Below are 22,130 nucleotides of genomic sequence, written 5' to 3'. Positions count from 1 at the left end.
GGCACTGCTCTGAGTTGTGCTTTGAGGGTGAGGAATTAAAAACTGTGCCTGTCTTTTGGGAGGGCAGCAACACTTGAGGTGTACGTGCCTATCTCCTCCCAGCCTGTTGGGAAATTTGGCTCTACCCAACAGAGCTTCAGCCAGAACCAGAGTCTGTGCTTTTCAAAAGGAAAATGTTTGTATGAATGGACTAATTTTGATAGGCAGGCTAGTGTGGCCAAAAGAAAAGTTTTTGGATTTTTGTTTTTGAAAGTTGGACTTTATCCATTGCACTGGTTGTGCTTTTTGGACTTCAGTGACATACTTTGAGCTAAAGGAGAACAGTGTGCTTAGAGCTCAAGTGTGGAAAGCTGTGAAACTACTTTACCTTTGAATTTTATTTAAGGATACGAGCGTCCTAGGGAGCTCGTGCCATACCTACCATCCTGTTTAAGTTTTGTTTTTGCCATTAAAGTGTTTTCTGCATTATACAACAGGGGAGTCTCAGTGTGCAATCTGTGGGAGGCGCTGAGAGCTGTGTTCCACTGCCTTCATTCAAACTCTGGGACAGGGATTCAGAGGAGCAACTAGGCCTAGCCAGGATCCTGTCCCACAGTCTTCGGGCAGGAGGGGTTGGGCTCCCTCCTGCTGCGATCTTTGTCGGGGGAGGGGGGGAGGGGGGAGGGGGGAGTGTCTTTGGGCAGATGGGGCTGGGCTCCCTCCTGCCGCAATCTTCGTCGGGGGGGTCATCGGGCAGGAGGGGTTGGGCTCCCTCCTGCCGCCATCTTCATCAAGGGGTCTTCGGGCAGGAGGGGTTGGGCTCCCTCCTGCCTCGATCGTTCAGGGAAGGGGGGGATTGGCAGCCGCGGCCACTATAATTATCGCGGCAGGGAGATCCCTTGCTGTGATAAGTATAGTGGCCGCGTCTACAGTAACCCGGTTCTGTAACCGGCTTATGTAACATGGACTTTGGTTACAGAATCGGGTTTATTTTGGGCGGGCGTAGGCCCGATTCTGTATAGGACATCTGTCCCGGGCGTTCTATACATAATTCGGGCCTTGGTCTACTATAAAAGACATTTTTTCTTTAAGTATAGGCATATCGGATTCTATTATTATTTATAAGGCTTCATCCACTATGTTAAAGCTATCAGATAAGCAACATAAGTTGTTTAATATTCTCATAAATATTACTTTGAAGTTGATTATGTCTAATTGGAAGTCATTTGACTTGCTAAATGTTCATTACTGGTGGCAACCTGTATTGCAATATCACAATTATGAGTCTATATTATCTACAAGTTTTTGTATGCCTAAACGAAAGAGAATTTGGAAACTGGTTGAAATTTACCTTAAATGTTTATCATAGACAATATTATTATTTAGTACTAATGATAATATTCAAGTTTCTTTCTTATATAATTACATATATCTCACTATTACTATTGTTCTCAATAGCCTCTGAAACTTTATATTTCTTTTTTTTTACACCTTTTCTCCCCCCCTTTTTTTATTTCTCCCTTTAGAACATTTTGTAGGAAATGGGTTAATATATTTTTAGATATAATGTTTGTTATGATTTTTATTGTATTATATATTATGTTGATATTGAAAATTGATAAAATTTCATGAAAAGAAAACATGTACAATTTTGCTTGTATAAGGAGTAAAGACTAAAGCTAAAATTGCATCTAAAAAGCTAATTCAGTTATAAGAATCTAGGACTCCTGAGGCAGGATTTTAGCCGAAACACAGCCTGTGTCAAGCTGAATCATGACACTGTTTTATGTGCATGGTTGTTATTAAATTCCCTTTGGTTTGAAGACCTGGACTGTTTTGCTCTTTTTGGACTGATTTGTGTATGTGCAGAAGTTAACATTCCCTTTTGATTTAGTTGACTGCATTCATAAAACCCAACTGGCATGAGATGATCTACAGTTCTGGATAGACATACTTGTATGAGCCATTAAGCAGGCGAATAAGTATACGAACAGGACGGGGCATTAGGATTAGGATTCTTTGTTAACTGAAAGAGATTATCGAGGTAAGTACCTAATCTTCCCTTCTGTTACACAAAGCATATGAGTCCTGATAAGTGGGACATATCAAAGCAGTTCTTGGAATCTAGGATAGGACAGATGAGCCTTCCCTTAATACTGAGGACTCAAAGGTGGTGTCCTTTTGCGCTTCTACGTCTACTCTATAAAACTTAGTAAAGGTATGAAGTGTGGACCATGTAGCCACCCTGTAAATCTTTTTGGATGGGATAGTCTGGGCCTCCATCCATGAAGATGCTACATTTCTCAAGGAATGAGCTCTCAAAGATAATGGTAGCTGTTTGCCAGAGTCCATGTACGCTGGTGATATCGCCATTCAAATACATCTGGAAATAGACGCTGGCTTGCCTACCCTGGACTTACTCATTAGGACAAAAATACGGTCAGAAGAGTTGAAAATCATTTGCCACTACAAGATAATAAGGAAAACTCTCCTTATATCCAGTACCTTCAACAGTTTATCCTGTTCCTTCAAACCAGTGGTCTGAAATGCCAGCAGGCAGACCTCTTGATTGACGTGAAAAGCTGAAACTACCTTCAGCAAAAAGGAAAAAACTGTGCACAGAGAAACTCCAGGTTCTGTATGCTTGAGGAAACGGCTCTTCGCATGAAGAGTGCCTGCAACTATGAGACTTGTCTCGCCAAAGTGATAGCCACTAGAAAGACTGTCTTAACCGAAAGATCAAGCAGAGACACATCTTGCAAAGGCTCATATGGAGCCTTACTGAGACCCTGCAAAACAATGTTAAGGTTCCATGACAGACAAGGTTATCTTACCGGAGGATGCAATCTGAGTGCCCCCTTCAAGAATCTGGCTATATCTGGATGAGAAGTCAGTGAAACCTTTTCCACTTGGGCTCTAAAGCACAAAAGACCAGCTACCTGTACTTTAAGAAATCTAACCGCTAGACTCTTCTTGAGTCCACCCAGGACTACTGAAATTGGCTCAAGGGCTCCACATTGTCTTTAGCATACCCAGCTGAAACAACTTCTAGGCCTTAGCAAAGATCATGACCATCACCGGCTTCTTAGCTCTAAGGAGAGTAGTAATAACCACCCCAAAAAGCACAGTTACTTACCGTAACAGGTGTTATCCAGGGACAGCAGGCATATATTCTCACATGTGGGTGACGTCATCTACGGAGCCCCAGCGCGGACAGCTTTTCAAGCAAACTTGCTAGAAGTTTCAAGTTTGCACACTGCACCACGCATGTGCTAGCCTTCTTGCCACTAGAGGGCGCATCCCCACCTCGTGGTCCTCAGTTCCATAACATAGCAAAGAAAGCCATCCCCGGGGAGGTGGGCGGGTTGTGAGAATATATGCCTGCTGTCCCTGGATAACACCTGTTACGGTAAGTAACTGTGCTTTATCCCAGGACAAGCAGGCATGATATTCTCACATGTGGGTGACCTCCAAGCCAACCAAAAAAGGGCAGGTGGGAGGATGGCAAATTATGAAAACAGATTACGTAACACCGACTGGCCAAACCGGCCGTCGCTTCTGGACAAAGTGTCCAGACAGTAGTGGGAGGTGAACGTATGAACCGAAGACCAAGTGGCAGCTTTACAAATATCCTCCATAGGCGTAGATCGGAGGAAAGCCACAGAAGCTGCCATCGCCCGGACTTTATGACCCGTAACACGACCCGCAAGCGGGAGACCAGCCTGAGCGTAGCAAAAAGAAATACAAGCAGCTAACCAGTTGGACAAGGTGCGCTTTGAAACCGGGTGTCCCAAACGATTAGGATCAAAGGACAAAAATAATTGAGTAACCTTCCGAAGAGACTTGGTACGGTGGAGATAAAATGCCAACGCCCTCTTACAGTCAAGGGTATGAAGCGCCGCCTCACCAGGATGAGAATGGGGCTTCGGAAAAAACACCGGAAGGACAATAGACTGATTGAGGTGGAAATCAGACACAACTTTAGGTAAAAATTTGGGATGGGTGCGGAGAACCACCTTATCATGATGAAACACCGTGAAAGGAGGATCCGCCACCAAAGACTGTAGTTCACTAATTCTACGAGCCGACGTGAGTGCAATCAAAAAGACTACTTTCCAAGTAAGAAACTTAAGGTGCGACTTGTCGATGGGCTCAAAGGGAGGCTTCATAAGCTGAGCCAAGACCACATTAAGATCCCACACCACCGGAGGAGGTTTCAGAGGAGGATGGATATTCACTAGCCCCTTCATGAACCGCGTCACCAGAGGATGAAGAGAGAGAGAACGACCCTCAAGATGCCGATGGAATGCAGCAATGGCACTGAGATGTACCCGAATGGAAGTCGTTTTCAGGCCAGACTCAGACAAATGCAAAAGATATTCCAGAATCGAAGCCACAGGCACCGAATCTGGTCGCAGACTATTCAAAGAACACCAGGATGTAAACCTGGTCCATTTCTGAGTATAGCAAAGCCGAGTCGAGACCTTACGCGAGGCCTCCAAAACGTCCCTCACGGCCTGAGAGACCGGACACGCAGTCAGAGGGAGAGAAACCAAGCAGTCAGATGTAAAGACTGAAGATTGGGATGCAACAGCGAACCCCGACTCTGAGACAGCAGAGAGGGAAACACCGGTAGAAGCAGCGGTTCCCTGGTACTGAGTTGAAGAAGAAGGGAGAACCAGGGCTGCCTTGGCCACCGAGGTGCAATGAGGATCATGGAGGCTCCGGTCGATCTGAGATGAACCAGCGTTCTCAAAATCAGAGGGAACGGCGGAAACGCATAAAGGAACCTCCCCTCCCATTCGAGGAGGAAGGCATCCGCTTCGAGACGATCCGGAGTGTAGATCCGAGAGCAATAGAGAGGTAACTTGCGATTCTCCGGAGAGGCAAACAGATCCACTTGAGGAGTTCCCCAGCGGTTGAAAACCTCGCGAAGTACTCGGGAGTTCAGAGACCATTCGTGCGGCTGGAGAAGACGACTGAGTCTGTCTGCCAGCTGGTTCTGCTCTCCCTGAATATAGACCGCCCGTAGGAAGATATTCTGGGAAATCGCCCAGTCCCAAAGACTGAGAGCCTCTCGGCATAGGGGCCAAGAGCCCGTACCCCCCTGTTTGTTGACATAGTACATCGCTACCTGATTGTCCGTCCGCACGAGTACTACCTGGTCGTGCAGCAGGTGGACAAAGGCTCGCGCAGCCAGAAAAATGGCGCGAAGCTCCAGCACATTGATGTGGCACCGACGGTCTTCGACCGACCACAGACCCTGCGTCCTCAGACCGTCCAGGTGCGCTCCCCACGCGTACTCGGAAGAGTCCGTCGTCAAGACCTTGGTGTGAGGAGGAACGCGAAACAGCAAACCCCCTGACAAAGTGGAAGAGTCGGTCCACCAACGGAGCGATCGACGTAAACAAGGAGTTACTGATATCCGGGAAGACACCGGATCGCGATCCTGGCGCCACTGCGACGCCAGAGTCCATTGCGCGATTCTCAGGTGCAAGCGAGCGAACGGCGTGACGTGAACCGTCGACGCCATGTGACCCAGCAAAACCATCATGTGCTGGGCCGACACCTGCGATTGCCCTCGACAATGGCGACTCCACCGAAGCAGAGTCTCCCGCCGGGGCGGGGGAAGGAAAGCGCGAAGGCGAACCGTGTCCAGCACGGCTCCAATGAACTGGAGAGACTGCGCCGGACGCAATTGGGACTTTGGAAAGTTCACTTCGAACCCCAGGTCCTGTAAAAGACTGATAGTCTGTCGGGTCGCTAAGATAACCCCCTCCCTGGACGGTGCTTTGATCAGCCAATCGTCCAGGTAGGGAAAGACCTGTAGACCCCGCGAGCGCAGGGCCGCCGCCACCACCACCATACACTTGGTGAAGACCCGAGGGGAGGATGCCAGCCCGAAGGGAAGAACCCGATACTGCAGGTGCAAATCCCCGACCTGAAAACGTAAGAACCTGCGGTAAGCGGGATGCACCGGAACATGGGTGTAAGCTTCCTTCAAGTCCAGGGAGCACATCCAATCCCCCTCCTCCAAAAGAGGGTAGAGAACCGGAAGCGATAACATACGGAACTTCTCCCGGACCAGGAACTTGTTGAGCTTCCGGAGGTCCAAAATGGGGCGCAAGTCCCCGGTCTTTTTTGGGACCAAAAAGTAACGGGAGTAAAACCCCTGGCCCCTCTGATCTCGAGGCACCACCTCGACCGCCCTGAGGCTCAACAAGGCCCTCGCTTCTTCCAGGAGAAGGGCCAGCTGGTTCCGATTGGGAGGGCAAGCCCCGGGGGGCAAGTCCGGAGGCGGACAGGAGAAGTTCAGCGAATAGCCGTCTGAGATTATCCCGAGCACCCAGGCGTCCGACGTGATCACCGACCAGGCCCCGGCGAAGGCCGTCAGCCGACCCCCGATGGGGAGGGGGTGGCTCGATATTGCGGTGAGGGCCCGCCCCCAACCGCCCATCCCGTCAAAAGGACGGCGCGGCCTTGGCGGCCCCCTGCGCGGCAGGTTTAGAGGGGCCGCCTCTACTCTGCTGGGGCTGTCTTCGAGGGGGCGGTCTGGAGAAGGCCGGTGTGGACTTCTGAGGGTATCTCCTCGGAGGCTGCCTGAAGGGGCGCTGGGCAGGCGCCTTAGGCTTCGGTTTCACCAGAGAGGCCAGGGAGCGTTCCTGCTTGGAAAGTCGCTCCGTCGCCGCATCCAAAGTGTCATCAAACAGTTCCACGCCAACGCAAGGCAAATTAGCCAGGCGTTCCTGCAAATTGGCCTCCATTTCGAGGGTACGGAGCCACGCCAGCCGGCGCATGGCCACTGCACAGGCGGACACCCTCGAGGCGAGTTCAAATGCATCATAAACCGCGTGGAATAAATATAGGCGCAGCTGGGTCAGGTTGGAACTAAAGGTGGCGAACCGGTCCCTATGCGACTCAGGCATCACCTCACGAAAGGAGGGGAGGTCCTTCACCATCGTACGGAGGAAGGAAGAGTACGAGAAGGCATAGTTCAGGACCCTGGTCGCCATCAGAGAGTTCGCATAGAGACGGCGCCCAAATTTGTCAAGGGTCCGGCCCTCCCTACTAGGCGGGACCGTCGCCGAGACCCGGGAAGGCTGAGATTTCTTGACCGCCGATTCCACCAGGAGCGAAGTATGGGAAAGTTGGCCCTTCTCAAACCCCTTGATGGGAAGGGTGCGATACTTAGACTCCATTTTGGCGGGGACCACAGCGACCGTCAATGGAGCCTCAAGATTCCTCAGAAAGGTCTGACAGAGGACCTTGTTAATTGGAAGGCGCGGCGACTCCCTGGGGGGGGCAGGAAGATCCCGCTCCTCCAAAAACTCCTTGGTGTAAGTGGACCCTTCAGACAAGTCAACACCCAAAGCCGCAGCCATATCCTGCACAAACCTGGTAAAGGACGAGGGTTTAGCAGGAGGAGAGGGAGACCGAGACTTCCCGGCAGAGCCGAAGGGCGAGGCCTGGTTGGAGTATCTGGGTTCCCTACCCGACCCCGACCCCAAAGAGGCACAGTCCTGCGACCTCGACGGAGTCGGAGACCGGGTGCGCCTGGAGGAACCCCTCGGGGATCCCCCCGGGGTCCGAGGCACCGAGGCCCGCCCCTTCGGCCCGGGCGAGGAAGCCCGAGAGCTCTCCCTGGCCGGAGACCGGAACAAAATGGGGTTATCAACCCGCAAATCCCGAACTTGCAAGGCACTGCCCCTGGCCGGTGACGAGCGACCACGCCGCCGAGGCGAGGTCCGAGATCTCTTAGCCTTCCTCGGCCTGCGCCTCGCTCGAGACCTGCCCGAGGGAGACGAACCCCTCGAGGACCCCGAGGACGACGACGAAAGTCTTCGTACTCGGCGCCCCTTGTCCTTCGGGCGCACACTACGCTCCGGCGGATCTCGCGAAGCCGGGTCCGAGGGAACCACCGAGGTCGAGGCCGTGGGCGCCTCGGGAGCCGAGGCCCCGGTACCCGAGACCGAGGTCGCCAACTGCGGGGCCACCGGGGCCGAAGCCTCCGAGGCCGAAGCTGCCGAGGCCGAAGCCTGGTGCAGCTGGTCAATGGCCCCGGTGAGCTCCGAGGCGATTAACGCCCGGAGCAATTCCTGGAACACGGGGATTGACATCCCCTGCGGCAAGACCTGCCGCTGCTCCTCAGAGGGCGACCTCGGTCTCGAGTATTCCCTCGGGGCAGCGGACGATGGCAACTTGGGCTTCACTGAGGCGGGCCCACCCGCCGACGAGCCCGAGGATGGCTTCTTGGATGGAGCTGAGGAGGGAAGCGGAGACTTACCCGAGGCCTTGGAAGAGGGCAGCTGCTTCGAAGGCACCGAGGCCCGAGGCGAAGCCGACGGTCCCGAAGCTGAGGCCGAGGCCGATGTCGAGGCCGAGGTCAAGGCCGGGGCCGAAGCCGAGGCCGAACTCGAGGCCTTCCCCGGCGGGGACTCCACAGAGAAAAGTTCCGCCATGCGGGCCTTGCGGCGTTTAAGTGCCCGCTTCTGAAAGGTGGCACACTTATCGCAGGATGCCGTCGGGTGTTGGGGCCCCAAACACCGCAAACAGCACCTGTGCGGGTCAGTAATCGAAAGGAGCCTTTCACAGCGCCCGCACTTTTTAAAGCCCGTTACGGGCCGGGACATGGGCCCACAAGAGAGCCGGGAACAAGCGAGGTTCCTCGGCCACGGCTACCGGGAGCCCCCGGTAGTAACGAATACGAAAGTTTTTTGTTTTTTTTTTTTTGAAAAAGAAAGAAACAAAGCAAAAAGAGACGAAAAAACGCAGCGACCGTGCGAAAAAACCCCACACAGCCGCGGCGACAGAAGGCAAAATTAGCACAATTTCTCCACAGGGCTTCTGGCTCCGCGGATGAAAAAGAACTGAGGACCACGAGGTGGGGATGCGCCCTCTAGTGGCAAGAAGGCTAGCACATGCGTGGTGCAGTGTGCAAACTTGAAACTTCTAGCAAGTTTGCTTGAAAAGCTGTCCGCGCTGGGGCTCCGTAGATGACGTCACCCACATGTGAGAATATCATGCCTGCTTGTCCTGGGATAATACCCTTTCTGCACTAAAGCTGCATGCTCAAGAGCCATGCTGTAAGCCCAAAGTGTTCCATACTTTCCATGAGCACCGGACCCTGTGACAGTAAATCTAGATGTACTATGTATAGAATATCTGACTAAGCCCCATTCTTCAGGAGGCACCAGCTCTATGGCTCGTATGTCTAATAGTCTTGTCACCATCGCCTGGAATTTGATTGCTTTCTCTGGCCTCCTGACCATAGAGTTCACAAATAGATCTGGAAATGGGTGAGAGAATTTGAGCTTGTAACCTTCTCAAATGATGCCCAGCACCAGAGGTCCAAGCAAATCAGCTCTCAAGCCTCCCCATAAGCTGACAACCTCCCACCTATCTGCAGATACAGGGCAACTGACCTGGCAACATTGGGATTTCTTGGAGGCTGCTGTGGTGCAAGAACTAAAGGAACAACGTCACCTACTGTGTTTCCCCCCAAAATAAGACCTACCCCGAAAATAAGCCCTAGTGATAAAGAAGTACAACTCGGCCCCCTCCAACCTGTGATGTCTCCACTGCCGACAGCTGGAAAATCACTTACAGCACCTGCACGGGTTTCCCTGCAGCTGCTGAACGCTCCTCTGACCTGCCATCTCTCCACCGCTGAAATCACTTACAGCAGCCACATGGGTTTCCCTATGGCTGCTGAACGCTCCTCTGACCTGCCATCTCTCCGCTGACAAAGCACAGTTACTTACCGTAACAGGTGTTATCCAGGGACAGCAGGCAGATATTCTTAACGTATGGGTGACGTCACCGACGGAGCCCCGGTACGGACCTTTATAACTAGAAAGTTCTAGTTGGCCGCACCGCGCATGCGCGAGTGCCTTCCCGCCCGACGGAGGAGTGCGTGGTCTCCAGTTAAGATAAGCCAGCTAAGAAGCCATCCCGGGGAGGTGGGTGGGTCGTAAGAATATCTGCCTGCTGTCCCTGGATAACACCTGTTACGGTAAGTAACTGTGCTTTATCCCAGGACAAGCAGGCAGCATATTCTTAACGTATGGGTGACCTCTAAGCTAACAGAGAGGGAGGAGGGATGGTTGGCCATTAGGAAAATAAATTTTTTAACACAGATTGACCAAAGTGTCCATCCCGTCTGGAGAAGGCATCCAGACAGTAGTGAGAAGTGAATGTGTGAACTGAAGACCAAGTAGCCGCCTTGCAGATTTCCTCAATAGGTGTGGAACGGAGGAAAGCTACAGAAGCAGCCATAGCTCTGACTCTATGGGCCGAGACAGCTCCTTCCAGTGACAGGCCGGCCCGAGCATAACAGAACGCAATACAGGCCGCAAGCCAATTGGACAGCGTTCGTTTAGAGACAGGATGACCTAGACGGTTGGGATCGAAGGATATAAAAAGTTGAGGAGAGGAGCGATGAGCCCTGGTACGGTCAAGGTAGTAAGCAAGGGCACGCTTACAATCCAGCGTGTGGAGCGCCTGTTCTCCAGGATGAGAATGGGGTTTGGGGAAGAAGACAGGCAGTACGATGGACTGATTGAGGTGAAAGGCTGAAACCACCTTGGGGAGGAATTTCGGATGGGTGCGCAGAACCACCTTGTCATGGTGAAAAACAGTGAACGGTGGATCGGCGACCAGTGCATGCAGCTCACTAACCCTCCTGGCAGAGGTGATGGCAATGAGGAAAAGCACCTTCCAAGTGAGAAATTTGAGCGAAGTAGTAGCAAGAGGCTCAAAGGGAGGTTTCATGAGGGCTGACAAAACCACATTAAGGTCCCAGATGACAGGAGGAGGCTGTAGAGGTGGTTTGATATTGAAGAGGCCTTTCATGAACCGGGAAACCAAAGGATGAGCCGTGAGAGGTTTTCCGAGGATAGGCTCATGAAAAGCAGTGATGGCACTGAGGTGGACTCTGATTGAGGTAGACTTGAGGCCAGCATTGGACAGAGAGAGCAAATAGTCCAGTACGGTCTCCACCGCCAATGAGGTGGGATTGTGATGATGCAGGAGGCACCAAGAGGAAAACCGGGTCCACTTCTGATGGTAACATTGGAGTGTGGAGGGTTTCCTGGAGGCATCCAAAATTCGACGGACAGGCTGAGACAGGTGTTCCGGAGAAGTCAGCCCGAGAGAAACCAAGCTGTCAGGTGGAGGGAAGACAGATTGGGATGTAGTAGAGACTGATGCTGCTGTGTAAGCAGAGTAGGAAAGACAGGAAGAGGAATGGGCTCCCTGGAGCTGAGCTGAAGCAGGAGGGAGAACCAGTGTTGTCTGGGCCACCGAGGGGCGATGAGAATCATGGTGGCCCTGTCTTTGCGGAGTTTGAACAGGGTCCGCAACATCAGAGGAAGTGGAGGGAAGGCATAGAGGAACTGATCCGTCCAGTTGAGCAGGAATGCATCCGGGGCCAGACGATGCGGAGAGAAGAGTCTGGAACAGAACTGGGGCAGCTGATGGTTGTGAGGAGCTGCAAAGAGGTCCACCTGCGGGGTGCCCCAGCGCGCAAAGATGGAGTGGAGAGTGGGAGGGTCCAGGGTCCACTCGTGAGGTTGAAGGATGCGGCTGAGATGGTCGGCCAGGGAGTTCTGTTCGCCCTGGATATAGACAGCTTTGAGGTAAAGGTTGTGGGCTGTGGCCCATGTCCAGATTCGGAGGGCCTCCTGACAAAGGAGACGAGATCCGGTGCCGCCCTGCTTGTTGATGTAGTACATGGCGACCTGGTTGTCCGTGCACAGGAGAAGAACCTGAGGGTAGAGAAGGTGCTGGAAAGCCTTGAGAGCATAAAACATGGCTCTGAGTTCCAGGAAATTGATGTGATGTTGACGCTCCTGAGGGGTCCAAAGACCCTGGGTGCGGAGACTTCCCATGTGAGCCCCCCATGCATAGGGGGAGGCATCCGTGGTGATGATCATGGAATGAGGGGGTGGATGAAAAAGGAGGCCCCTGGAAAGATTTGAAGAGTTCAACCACCATTGAAGAGATTGCCGAAGAGACGATGTCACAGAGATGGGATGAGAAAGAGGATCCGTGGTCTGTGACCATTGGTTGGCGAGGGTCCATTGAGGTATCCTGAGGTGGAGTCGCGCCAGAGGAACTACATGGACTGTGGAAGCCATGTGACCCAGAAGAATCATCATCTGGCGAGCAGGGATGGATGGTTGGAGGAGCACCTGTCGACAGAGGCGAAGCAGAGTCCGGTGCCGGTCGGCAGGAAGGAACGCCCTCATCAGATCGGTATCGAGAACTGCTCCGATGAACTGAAGGCACTGCGTGGGGAGCAGATGTGACTTGGGATAATTGATCTCGAATCCCAAGAGATGGAGGAAAGAGATGGTGTGGTGAGTGGCTTGCAGTACAAGCGGAGACGTAGTTGCTTTCACCAACCAATCGTCCAAGTAGGGAAACACTTGTAGGTTGTGGGACCTGAGACAGGCCGCTACCACAATCAGGCACTTGGTGAACACCCTGGGTGATGATGCGAGACCAAAGGGTAGCACCTTGTACTGATAGTGGCGATTCTGTATCTGAAATCGGAGGTAACGACGTGAAGTCTGATGGATTGGAATGTGAGTGTAGGCCTCTTTGAGGTCCAGGGAACATAGCCAGTCGTGTTGAGAAAGAAGAGGATAAAGCGTGGCAAGGGAGAGCATCCTGAATTTTTCCTTGACCAAACACTTGTTGAGGTTCCTGAGGTCGAGGATGGGACGGAGATCCCCTGTTTTCTTGGGTACCAGGAAGTAGCGGGAGTAAAATCCCTGACCTCGTTGGTCTGGTGGAACTTCTTCGATGGCATTGAGAAGGAGGAGGGATTGGACCTCCCTGAGGAGGAGAGGAGTTTGGGAGGAATGAGAAGCAGACTCTACGGGAGGATGGTCTACAGGAAGAGTCTGGAACCTGAGTGAGTATCCGTGACGGATGATGTTGAGAACCCACAGGTCTGATGTGATGGCCTCCCAGCGGCGTAGAAAGATGGTGAGGCGGCCTCCGATAGGTTGAGGAAGAGGCATCGACGGTTGTAGACTGGCTATGCCCCGGAGAAAGGAGTCAAAAGGGCTGAGGAGGTTTAGTCTGAGGGAGAGGCTTGGTCGCCTGGTGAGATTGAGAGCGAGCCTGAGAGTGTTGTTGTTGTTGTTGGCGAGGCCGACGAGATTGCTGTTGAGGGGGATTAAGTGGCCTAGCAGAAAAACGACGCTGGTAAGAGGACTGAGGTCTGTATGGTCTTGCAGGTGGAGTCTTCTTTTTAGGCTTAATGAGGGTGTCCCATCTTGTCTCATGAGCCGAAAGTTTTTGTGTCGTGGTATCCAAAGACTCCCCAAAAAGTTCATCACCAAGGCAGGGCGCGTTGGCGAGGCGGTCTTGGTGGTTCACATCAAGATCAGATACTCTCAGCCAGGCGAGGCGACGCATGGCTACAGCCAGTGCAGAGGCTCTGGAAGTGAGCTCGAAGGAATCATAAATTGAGCGCACCATGAATTTTCTGAGCTGAAGGAGGGTGGAAATCTGTTGTTGAAATAATGGAACCTTGCGCTCAGGGATATATTTTTGCAAAGCAGAAAGTTGTTGTACCAGGTGTTTCATATAAAATGAAAAATGAAAGGTATAATTGTTGGCTCTGTTAGCCAGCATGGCATTCTGGTACAGGCGTTTACCAAATTTGTCCATCGTTTTTCCCTCTCTGCCAGGAGGGGTGGAGGCATAAACACTGGAACCATGAGATTTTTTGAGAGTGGATTCTACCAGGAGGCTCTCATGGGGTAATTGGGGTTTATCAAATCCCGGAATAGGGATGACCCGGTATAAACTGTCCAGTTTCCTAGGGGCACCTGGAACTGTAAGGGGATTCTCTAAATTTTTATAAAAAGTTTCCCATAAGATATCATGTACGGGCAGTTTGAGAAACTCCTTGGGAGGTTGGTCGAAGTCCAAGGCTTCTAAAAAGGCCTGGGACTTCTTGGAGTCGGACTCAAGTGGTATGGAAAGAGCCGCAGACATCTCCCGAAGGAATTTTGAGAAGGAGGATTGCTCGGGCTTGGAGGTGGATTCAGCCATGGAGGGTTCCTCATCTGTAGAAGAGGCATCCTCCTCGGTACCGATTGGGGATTGCTCCCATAAGTCTGGGTCCCTGACGGCCGGCTCAGTATGGCGGGTTTTAGAAAGGGATTTTCCAGATCGCATGGATACGGTGCCGGGGGATGAAGACCGGCGTCGATCCCTGTCCCGGGAGGAGTGGTGCCGATCCCGGTCCCGAGATGACCGGTGTCGGTCCTGGGGCCGGGAGGGGTCCTCCGCAGCGCAAGTCTGAAGTGCAGGTTGAGCCGATAAGACCGGCATGGAAGTGTTCATCGGTACCGAGGGGGTGGATACCGGCGGAGTGGTGCGAGGCTCGGGCCGGACCGGTACCGGAAGGAGCGGTGCCAATAGGGTCGGAAGCAGTTCCTGAAGTTGGTGCTGTAGCTGTTCATGCAATTTGTCCTGGAGGATAGCCGAGATACGGTCCTCCAATGGGGGCACCGGTACCGTTTTAGTTTTCTTGGGTACCATCGGTGCTGCTCTACGCTCCGGCAATGAGGAGGCCGATGAAGAGGCACTCACCGTGATCGGAGCGGAGCGTTTACGGGGTTTGCGGGACGCCGGAAGGACCGGTGTCGCCGCTGTGGCTGGAGGGCGCTCGAGGGAAGTGGAAGGCTTCTTAGCCGGCTTACCTGGCGCTATCGACCCCGAAGAAGGATCAGGCGGTGTCGATGTTGACGGTGCCGATTTAGTCGGTGCCGTCGACGCCGGGGTCGGATCCATAGCAGAACCGGTGCCGAAGAGGAGATTCTGCTGGATTTGTCGATTTTTAAGTGTGCGTTTCTTGAGAGTAGCACAGCGGGTGCAGGTGTCAGCCCGATGTTCCGGACCCAAGCACTGCAGGCACCAGTTATGTGGGTCCGAAAGGGAGATCGGGCGTGCACACCGCTGGCACTTCTTAAAACCCGACTGGGGGGGCATGAAGGGAAAGACGGCCTCCGCAAAATCAAAGCCGGAGGCTTGTATGATGACAACAGGCCCCGCCGGGGCCGGTTGAAAAAAGAAAGGGAAAAAACAAAGTTTTTTTTTTTCAAATTAGAAGGGAACAAAAAAACCCGAAGGGAAAAAGAGAAAAAATAAGAAATTACGCGAGCGGGAAGGCAAAAAAGAAGTTTTCAACGGCCGTTGAAACCACATGCGTCTTCTTCGCGCCGCGGAAACGAAGAAACTGGAGACCACGCACTCCTCCGTCGGGCGGGAAGGCACTCGCGCATGCGCGGTGCGGCCAACTAGAACTTTCTAGTTATAAAGGTCCGTACCGGGGCTCCGTCGGTGACGTCACCCATACGTTAAGAATATGCTGCCTGCTTGTCCTGGGATAAAATCACGTACAGCAGCAGCATGGGTTTCCCTGCAGCTGCTGAACGTGCCCCCAGCCTGCGCGGGTCGCGAATGTTGTCTCTGGCGCCGGAAAAGCAATTACAGCAGCCACACATGCCGCCAACCTGTGCAGGTCCTGGTTGCCTCCACCGCCAACAGAATTTAAACCTTACTGCCCAATAAAATAAACTGTGCTTTCCTACTTCTGCACAGGGAGCGGATTAATAAATTTTTTCAGCTGCTTATAGCAGTTGCAGTACGGCCTGAAACCGGGACTTCTGGTGGATGCCCCAGGGTCCTAGAATCCACTGCCAGTGCAGCTCCATTTCGATCTGCTGCCTCTGTAGCATTGAACTTGCTCTCAGTCTGTCATCACCTTCAGGTATTGGGCACCAGGGAGCAATAAACTCTGCCCCCCCCCCCCAAGAAGACTTCCCAGGACTTGGGCTCTATAGTCCCCCACTATATTGAAGCACTTGAAGTGGTATCTCATAACCTTGGGAAGAATCCTTTGAAGCATACTTCCCACCACTCTACGGAAATAATATTTTGACTCCCAGCAAGATGAGTGCAAAAAGAAAGAGCTATTCTGTGGAGTAGGACTCCCAGGGCAAAAATCTTACTGCTTTCTGTGAAAAGAAAAAGTTGGATATCCGAATGGTCCGAAATGGCGAGCAGAATACAATAACTTCAGTTAACAGGCATACAACAAAAATGCTAAGAAGCGCAAGTGTGGATCAGGTCGCCAACCATTATTTCCAGAACTGGAAGACATGATCTGTGAATGGGTTGCTGACTGGAGAGCAAGGGCATTGGTTGTGCGCAAGGCTGATATTCAAGCATTTGCCCTTACAATGGCACCACTGTTAGAAATATCCTCAGAACAATTCAAAGCATCACAACACTGGCTGGATGGCTTTCTTCAGCGATATGAACTGTCTCTAAGAAGATTGACAACAATATTTAAGCTAGAAGATGCTGAAGTTATTAAATGTGCACTTGAATACAAGTTCTTTGTTGATGACATTGACTTTTATAAATACCAACTTTCTATCATGATTGCTATGGATGAAACTGCAGTGTTTATGGGCCAAGGAACCCAAATGACAATTGATCAGCGGGGTGCATCTTCAATCTACATTCCCTCCACTGATTATGAAAGTTACCTGTATTTTGGCAATTCGTCTGGATGGAAATAAAGCCCCACCTCTAATCATCGCTAAGGGCAAGAAGGATAAGATCGAACATGTTTCAGGCATTTATGTTCTTGAAACTGAAAAAGCTTGGTGCACACAAGCAGTTATAAGGAAGTGGGTCAATTTAATGCTGTCACTTGTTTTGCGAGGCAGCCAAAGAGGTCTGCTAGTCTGGGATTCAGCCAGCACACACCATGCTAAAGACATGAAGAGCTTCCTTCAAAAGAGAAGAATAGATCAAATAATGATTCCCGCAGGAATGACTGGCTATCTCCAGACTCTTGATATGCCATTCAAGGACCATTTGCCTATCTAAATTAATGACTACATTGAAAAAGGAATAGTCTTAGAGACATTTGGAGCATTGAGATAAAGCACCAAATTACTGCATCTCAATGGCCATGACTTTGGTCTTGGAGGTTAAAATGTACAGTGTCAGCGTCTATGAGACAAACTTGGTTTTTTCTTTTACATAGAGCTTTTTGGACCCCTGTTCGTTTACAAAAGATAGATAGTTCTAAGTCTAATAGATGCTGGCACTGTCATGTTGAAGTAGGGACATTAGACCACCTTTTATTTTATTGTCCATTCATCTTATCATTCTGGAAAACAATTTGGCCTCAAATCAATAGGATGTTAGAAAATCCGGTAGCCTTGATCATATGATACTATTTTATTTGGCACAACTATGAGAGCAAAAAGTCAAATTTCGGCAAGCAACAACAAACTTCTGTTTATTTTAACTGGAATAGCAATACAGCAAATAACATATAATTGGAAAAAACATGACATGTTAAACTACAATTTCTGGTGGAATTCTGTATGCCATATATATAAAATGGAACTTACTATTGCAACACAAAAAGGATATGTGAGTAAATTTCAAAAAGTCTGGGGACCGTTAACAGATTTTTGTAATGATTACTTTTCCCAGGATAATATTTTTTTGATTAGAGGAGATCGGGGTGGGATTTTATTTCTGATTATTATATACTATACCAATATTTAATGAATTCTTAATAAAGTTGAATTTAGATATATTTGATTGGGAGTGAGGGAGGGAGGGGTGTGGGATTACTATATTCAATAAGAAATATATTTATTTAGATTTCTTACATATTAATATAACTTTATATAATATTAATTTCTAAAGAAATGTTAAAATTGATGTTATTATGTGAGTTAATCAAGTGTGTATATTCAAGTTTCTAATAAGTTTATTTGAAACACTTGTTGTAACATAAGAAAATGAATAAAGATTTATAAAATAAAAAAAAATGAATAAAGAAGTTAAAAAAAGAAAAAAGAAAAAGGAATGGAGAGAAATCAGTGTGGAAACTTTGTGAAGCCTAAACTGCAAGAGGTTGTGACTTGGGTGAAGAATTCATGGGATAAAATCACTAACAGTTGTGTTGCCAATGCACTATGAGCAGGCTACATGGACAAGACGTGCTCATTTAAGGAAAGCTCCATTGCTAAACATGAGAGATTGGGGCCAATGGTTGTAAAGGAAATGGAGTCACAAGAAATTCATGATGTAATTTGTTGTTTGGAGAGTTATGATGATGTTCCAGAAGATGACTAACTGTATTTGACTAACTGTTTATTTTTGTTCATGAATACCGGTAAATGTAGATTGTTGTACATGGAAAAACAGTTTGGAAAGTTATAGTATGATGATGCTTCAGAAGATGGTGACATGACTGTATTTGAATAAAAGTATATTTTTGTTCAAGAAAAAATGTGGAAAAATAAGACATCCCCGAAAATAAGCCCTAGTGTGTTTTTTGGGCCCAAAATTAATATAAGACAGTGCCTTATTTTCGGGGAAACATGGTAGTACTTCTGTAGCTTTGTCTAGATCCTTGATATGATCTCTAGTTGAAGGCTCTTCCCGAAAATTGATGAAATTGCTGAGAGCTTTGAAAATTAGCTTAGGGGCTAGTGGTATGCTGTCAGGCAAAGCTTTAGGGCAACAATCTGTCACACATTTGCCCTTTAAAAGGGAGCTGTTCAGCTTTGCTTTAGAAGCTGAATCTCCTGCCCATTGCCTGATCCAGAGCATTCTACGATCGGAGACAGCATAAGCAGAAACCTTACTCATGACTCTAATTATATCATACAGAGCATCTGCTACTTGGTCAACTCTCGCCATCAGCAGCTGGAGGTAAATGTCATCATCCATTGAGGGAGTCTGATGCATTCTGGTATGACAAGCGCATGCCATGAATGAGGCCATCTAGCTTCCTTGATTCCCAAGGTCAAGGCCTCAAACTGTCTTTTGAAGACAACATCTACCCTGCGATCTTGTGCATCCTTTAAAATGACACCTACCTCATTAGGGAGGGAAGTACACTTGGTAACTGAGCTACCAAAGAATCCACTTTAGGCTGAATAAACAGCTGCTGAAATTCAGGAGTCATGGCATACAGCTTGAACACTGTCCTAGCAACCCCCAAGGAGCCCTCCAGGGTTTCCCAGTTCTCCCTGACTAGCAAAGTAATGTCAGGATGCAAAGAAAAAATGCAGACTGGATCTCAGATCCGCTCATAAGAGAGCGCTGTGTAGCCAGGTCTGTAGAGGTTCCAGATTTAATTCCCACTGGGAATCTGTAATAACTTCCAGCAATGATATGGGCCACCATCATCTCCTAACAAGCGGCCTCTGCTTGAAATTCCAAATCTCCTAAAGTGAAGATTCAGTCTGGGGAAGTAAGGGTATGGAATAGAGAATTACAGTGCAGGCTAGCTATACAGGTTCCTCTACGGTTGCCCTGCCAGTAGCAGACAGCTCATCTGAAGGTCTGCGTCCTCTCTCAGGCAGAGTTGCTCCAGGGTCACTGAGGACCTCGAGTACCGCAAGCCTCAAAATTGGATAAAAATATCCAAAAATAATAAAAAGAGCACATCAAAAAGACACCTTCCAGTTTATTTGCAGAAGGAAAAATTGAAGGAAGGCAGTACAAGCCCACTGAGGAAGGAGGCAGAGCTGAAGAAAATGTATTGATTCTTTCTGCAGCAGCTTGCAATTTGGGGGGCTTTAACCCACTTGTCAGGACTCGTATGCTTTGTATAAAAGAAATCATTAAAAAAAATTTGTATTGCAACAAGCAGCAGGAAACAATTGTACAAAGGGTAAAGGGATGGGGCTTGATATACCACTTTTCTGCAGGTACAATCAAAGCGAATCTCTTTCAATTGAAAGGCAGTTCCAGAATGAGAGGGCATGGGATGAAGTTAAAAGGTAATAGGCTCAAGAGCATTGGAGCCAGTTCTGTGGGTGCTTGAGCATCCCCAATATTGAGCAAACTCCTTAACTGGAGGGCAAATTTCCATTGGGTTTAGCACCCCCAATCATTTTACAAAGTTGGCTCCCATGCTCATGAGTAATCTAAGGAAATACCTTTTTATAGAAAGGAAGGTGGTATATGCATGGAATAGTCTCCCAGTAGAGGTGGTGGAGACAAAGGCTGTCTGAATTCAAGAACGCATGGAACAGGCACATGGGCTCTCTTTGGGAGAGGAGGAGATAGTGGATGCTGTGGATGGGCAGACTGAATGGGCAATTTGGCCTTTATCAGCTGTTAAGTTTCCATGCAATGGAAGGTTAAATGACTTGCCCAGAGTCACAAGGAGATGCAGTAAGAATCAAATTCAATTTCCCAGGTTCTCAAGCCACTGTACTAACTACTATGCTTTCCCTCCTTCAGCATAAGATTAGCTTTACATTAGATCTTCGAAACATCTCCCTAATAAGAAACTCATTTTAAGTATATTAAGAATAGCCTTACTGGGTCAGACCAATGGTCCATCAAACCCAGTACCTCATTCTCACGGTCACTAGTACCTGGCTAAAACCCAAGGAGTAGCAATTTTCCATACTACTGATACAGGGCAAGCAGTGGCTTCCTCCATGTCTTTCTCAATATCAGACTATGGACTTTTCCTCCAGGAACTTGTCCAAACCTTTCTTAAAACCAGCTATGCTATCCACTCTTACCATATCCTCTGGCAACGTGTTTCAGAGCTTAACTATTCTCTGGGTGAAAAAAAAATTTCCTCCTATTGGTTTTAAAAGTATTTCCCTGTAACTTCATCGAGAGTCCCCTAGTCTTTGTAATTTTTGACAGAGCGAAAAATTGATCCATTTGTACCTGTTCTACTCCACTCAGAATTTTGCAGACTTCAATCATATCTCCCCTCAGCTTTCTCTTTTCCAAACTGAAGAGCCCTAACCGTTTTAGTCTTTCCTCTTATGAGAGGAGTTCCATCCCCTTTACCATCTTGGTCACTCTTCTTTGAACCTTTTCAAGGGCCACTATATCTTTCTTGAGATAAGGGGACCAGAATTGAACGCAATACTCCAGATGAGGTCGCACCATGGAGCGATACAGTGGTATTATAACATTCTTAGTCTTGTTAACCATCCCTTTTTTAATAAATCCTAGCATCCTGTTTGCTTTTTTGGCTGCAGCCGCACATTGGGCGGAAGGTTTCATTGTATTGTCTACGATGATACCCAGATCCTTTTCTTGGGCGCTAACCCCCAAGGTGGACCCTAGCATTCAGTAACTGTGATTCAGATTATTCTTCACAATGTGCACCACTTTGCGTTTGTCCACATTAATTTCATCTGCCATTTGGACGCCAAGCACTCTAAGTCCACTTGCTATCCATAGTGTTTTTATTCTATCTTAATGGCCCCTTCCCACTCTTGCTAACACCCCACTTTCTTTTTCTTAATTCCTAATCACAGAAGTTCCTCCATGCCTAACTATAATGGCTGGCACTATTTTTCCTGCATGCTGAACATCTGTGGACTCCAGTTTTATAATCACCATCATTCTTAAGGTATTCAATTTAAATTGTGCTGACATAATTTTGTTAACGTTCTACTAACTAACCAATACTACCATAGGCAAATTAAATCCTACTAATAGAAATACAGTACTCTCCGAAATTCGCAGGGATTCCGTTCCAGGACCCCCTGCAAAGTTTGAAAAACCACAAATGCGGTTTTTAGGTAGGGGAGACAGGAGAGGGCAGCTGGAGAGGCAGGAAAGGGCAGCTGGAATGCTGGCGGGTGAAGGAAATCACCCGCGGTCTGCTCCGACCGCCTCTTCCTGTAGTAAAGTCGGGCTACACCAATCAGGAGCTGCGTGTCAAAGCAGCTCCTGATTGGTGTAGCCCAGGGGTGTCAAAGTCCCTCCTGGAGGGCCACAATCCAGTCGGATTTTCCAGGATTTCCCCAATGAATATGCATAAGATCTATTTGCATTCACTGCTTTCATTGTATGCTAATAGATCTCATGCATATTCATTAGGGACATCCTGAAAACCCGACTGGATTGCGGCCCTCCAGGAGGGACTTTGACACCCCTGGGCTACACCAATCAGGAGCTGCTTTGACACACAGCTCCTGATTAGTGTAGCCCGACTTTACTACAGGAAGATGCAGTCGGAGCAGACCGCAAATAACCAGATCCGTGATTTACGAATCCATGGGGGAACACTGTGCTATCTAAAAGTTTATCTCATCTCAGTA

The 22,130-nt window shown here is 49.2% G+C and overlaps 1 protein-coding gene across 4 annotated transcripts in view; it reads right to left on the bottom strand.

The window, feature by feature from the left end:
• FKBP15 (FKBP prolyl isomerase 15) overlaps window positions 1-22,130 on the bottom strand; it is a 337,919-nt gene that overhangs the window by 227,834 nt on the left and 87,955 nt on the right. The window lies entirely within an intron of this gene.

Source organism: Geotrypetes seraphini, chromosome 10 (assembly GCF_902459505.1).
Source record: "Geotrypetes seraphini chromosome 10, aGeoSer1.1, whole genome shotgun sequence".
Taxonomy (NCBI): domain Eukaryota; kingdom Metazoa; phylum Chordata; class Amphibia; order Gymnophiona; family Dermophiidae; genus Geotrypetes; species Geotrypetes seraphini.
Note: the sequence above shows the minus strand (reverse complement) of the source record. Positions and strands in the feature narration are given on the sequence as shown.